The 4,193-nt window shown below is 37.8% G+C and overlaps 1 long non-coding RNA gene across 1 annotated transcript; it reads right to left on the bottom strand.

Annotated features, from left to right (window-relative positions):
* Positions 1-557: 557 nt before the first annotated feature.
* LOC127647394 (uncharacterized) lies at positions 558-3,847 on the bottom strand. Its single transcript, XR_007971052.1, has 4 exons — positions 3,747-3,847; positions 3,044-3,183; positions 2,640-2,795; positions 558-645 (listed from the first exon to the last, which is right to left on the bottom strand). It is a non-coding gene; the product is annotated as an uncharacterized LOC127647394 (long non-coding RNA).
* Positions 3,848-4,193: the final 346 nt, after the last annotated feature.

Raw genomic sequence — 4,193 nt, 5'->3', positions numbered from 1 at the left:
TTCTTGAATGCACCAGGGTATGTTTAGAAAACGGTACCTGCTTTGAAAACTGTATAGCAAATTGTTGATTTTTATACAAATATTCTCAACCTTATCATGGCTACTTGTATGGTTAAAATTAATTTTCTAAAATTGATGCTTTGGAAAATGGTCAGTGGTGATGTTGATGCATTTGTCATCAATGGACTAAAACAAAAAACACCAGTATGATCCTCACGATCCTCTGTAGTGACATGCTTTAGTGGCTAGAGCATTTTTCAAGTTTTGCATTAGTTGATTTAAATAAACAGCAGGCTTCCACACTATAATAAACCTAGACCCCAGAATACGACAGCGTGTAGACTGTGATAGAACTACAGATGCCATAGTTTTGGTGTCAACACAGTGATTTTGTTATGCATCGGGCTTGTTTTTGTTGAGTGCCCCTTTAAATCACATTGTGAAAGCCATTTTCTTCTAACTAGTGGGTTAATGACATTAGGATCTTAAAACATTTTCTATAATACAAGACAGTACATCTGACAGACAAATGCAAATACAATGACTTGCCTTATACTCCCGAATGAGATGTCCATCATCCTCACCAAGGTAGATGCAAAGTGCCTTGAGGACTGCTGCCCTTTTAAGATTGATGTCACTTGTAGCCTGTGTAAAAGGATTACAACTATTAAAATACAATAAATAATAAATAATAAAAATGTCTTGAAACTGTAGAATATTTCAAACCTGTGATAACATCAAAAATACAGGTGAAACTCGAAAAATTAGAATATCGTGCAAAAGTTCATTAATTTCAGTAATTCAACTTAAAAGGTGAAACTAATATATTATATAGACTCATTACAAGCAAAGTAAGATATTTCAAGCCTTTATTTGATATAATTTTGATGATTATGGCTTACAGCTTATGAAAACCCCAAATTCAAAATCTCAGAAAATTAGAATATTGTGAAAAGGTTCAGTATTGTAGGCTCAAAGTGTCACACTCTAATCAGCTAAACACCTGCAAAGGGTTCCTGAGCCTTTAAATGGTCTCTCAGTCTGGTTCAGTTGAATTCACAATCATGGGGAAGACTGCTGACCTGACAGTTGTGCAGAAAACCATCATTGACGCCCTCCACAAGGAGGGAAAGCCTCAAAAGGTAATTGCAAAAGAAGTTGGATGTTCTCAAAGTGCTGTATCAAAGCACATTAATAGAAAGTTAAGTGGAAGGGAAAAGTGTGGAAGAAAAAGGTGCACAAGCAGCAGGGATCACTAGCCTGGAGAGGATTGTCAGGAAAAGGCCATTCAAATGTGTGGGGAGCTTCACAAGGAGTGGACTGAGGCTGGAGTTACTGCATCAAGAGCCACCACACACAGACGGGTCCTGGACATGGGCTTCAAATGTCAAACGTCTTACCTGGGCTAAAGAAAAAAGAACTGGTCTGTTGCTCAGTGGTCCAAAGTCCTCTTTTCTGATGAGAGCAAATTTTGCATCTCATTTGGAAACCAAGGTCCCAGAGTCTGGAGGAAGAATGGAGAGGCACACAATCCACGATGCTTGAAGTCCAGTGTGAAGTTTCCACAGTCTGTGTTGGTTTGGGGAGCCATGTCATCGGCTGGTGTTGGTCCACTGTGCTTTATTAAGTCCAGAGTCAACGCAGCCGTCTACCGGGACATTTTAGAGCACTTCATGCTTCCTTCAGCAGACAAGCTTTATGGAGATGCTGACTTCATTTTCCAGCAGGACTTGGCACCTGCCCACACTGCCAAAAGTACCAAAACCTGGTTCAATGACCATGGTATTACTGTGCTTGATTGGCCAGCAAACTCGCCTGACCTGAACCCCATAGAGAATCTATGGGGCATTGCTAAGAGAAAGATGAGAGACATGAGACCAAACAATGCAGAAGAGCTGAAGGCCGCTATTGAAGCATCTTGGTCTTCCATAACACCTCAGCAGTGCCACAGGCTGATAGCATCCATGCCACGCCGCATTGAGGCAGTAATTAATGCAAAAGGGGCCCAAACCAAGTACTGAGTACATATGCATGATTATACTTTTCAGAGGGCCGACATTTCTGTATTTAAAATCCTTTTTTTAATTAATTTCATGTAATATTCTAATTTTCTGAGATTCTGAATTTGGGGTTTTCATAAGCTGTAAGCCATAATCATCAAAATTATATCAAATAAAGGCTTGAAATATCTTACTTTGCTTGTAATGAGTCTATATAATATATTAGTTTCACCTTTTAAGTTGAATTACTGAAATTCATGAACTTTTGCATGATATTCTAATTTTTCGAGTTTCACCTGTATATACACAATGACTTCATTATACATTCTGTAAATTGCCCTCTTTAGCTAAAGAATGTTAGTGTATTGTGACTTAATTTTCATAAAATATCAGGTCTGAATGTGTAGAGCGATAGGGTGACAGTTCAGTCTGGACGGTAAGTGCAAATGTACCAAAAGGTCTCCGTTTTAAAACACTTGAAATGTACCTGTCTAGTGCCAGCCTCGATTATTTGTAAGGGGCAAGGTTCCTAACAACCTTGCCCCTTACAAATAATCAAGGCTGGCACTAGACAGGTTCATTTCAAGTTTCTCCACAGTGTATATGATATTTTCTACTACAATGTAAAAACATGTTTACCTCTTGCAAGATCACCAGATGTTTGGCTAGTTTTTGGCCAGAAACACCTCCCTAATTGTTGAAAATAGATGTCATCTGGGGTAAATGGCTGTCCAACTGAGCCATGAAGGTTGTTTCAAGTGGGACTGTTAATATGCGCTGGAATTCAGCATTTATCTATTACACACACACAAAAAAAACAACAGAAGACAAAGAGCACTGTGATCAGCCATCAGTGTAATGATATTTTGTGGCTACTATATCATTACAAGATATATTCTAATTTCATTATATTCTATATTCTTGGTGTACAGTGTGTTCTAGCCAGATTCAGCACGGAGTCAGATTTTCAACCTCCTTAAGCCTTGAGCCCAGGCAAGGAAGCTTGAAAAAAAGTGAAGAGAAGCTTGTTTTTTTTTTCTTACCCGCATTCCGCGAAGACCTGCCTCTGATTGGCTAGTGTTCGTTGCCTTCGTTGGTTAGGTTTGCGCAAGTGGAGTGACATGCTTGTCAAAAAAAATGTCACGGGCGGTCACAGCCAGTCTGCGGCAGAGTAGGGGCGGGTCTACGGGTGTGAAAAAAAAAAACCTTTTAAAGAAACGGTTAATTTTACCTAGGCCTGCCAGTATGTAGAAGCTTAACATTAAACTCTTGCCGTCAGTGCACATTAACCACCTTTTACCAACATGATTTCACAGGTGTATTTTGTCCTAATGTTAACACATTGACAAGATTAGAAAACATCCTTACAGCCAGTCAGGAATAACGTTAATGTAACGTTAGGCTTGGCCAGTCTAACGTACAAGCCTAGACAGCAAGGAAGGTGAAGCTACAATTAACGTTAATATTCGTAAAACTTTTTTGCTTTTATTCGTCATCCACAAACTAAATAAAGTCTAACAAGACAAACACTGAATTCACCACGCGTTTACACTTACGCTAAAGTTAAATTACTAACCTTACACAACTCACGTTAAGCTAGTCGCTGTAACCTTATCTAATGTAATTTATATAAAAAACACAAACTTAGCATTAGCTAAACACATATTTTTTTTATATCAAATGTTTTAAAGTGTAAACAGAACCCTGTTTAAGTAACAAATATAACACACCAATGATTCTACTTACCGAAAATGTAGAGCTGAATGCAGGCAGCATTCAAAAGAGTGCATCACGTACAATCCCACTGCCTTCCTTGGCGCCTTCAGAAAAAAATGGGTCTGCACATGCGCAGACCGGACAGTATATGGAAATTAAATTAAACGTATTTTTTTCTAATTACTTTTAATTGAATGAAATTAACTTGTTTTAAACAAGAGCCGTGAATTTGAGAATTACTAGTAAAAAATAAGTAGAATTAAATAACACATTAAAATCAGTGAAATTAACCAGATAAAAACATGTAACATTTACAAAGGTTCAGAATCAGTTTTTTGAGTGTAATCAGAGATCATCTGCAATTGTTTTTAGATCACTAACAAATCCTACTGAGATGAATACTAGTAGCAAGAATCCAAAATGTTCATGAAACAAAAACAGTGAGAAATTTAATGAAACATGCAATCATGAGTCAAT

Source organism: Xyrauchen texanus, chromosome 8, assembly GCF_025860055.1.
Source record: "Xyrauchen texanus isolate HMW12.3.18 chromosome 8, RBS_HiC_50CHRs, whole genome shotgun sequence".
Taxonomy (NCBI): Eukaryota; Metazoa; Chordata; class Actinopteri; order Cypriniformes; family Catostomidae; genus Xyrauchen; species Xyrauchen texanus.
The sequence above is the reverse complement of the archived record's forward strand: the minus strand, read 5'-3'. Positions and strand labels throughout refer to the sequence as shown.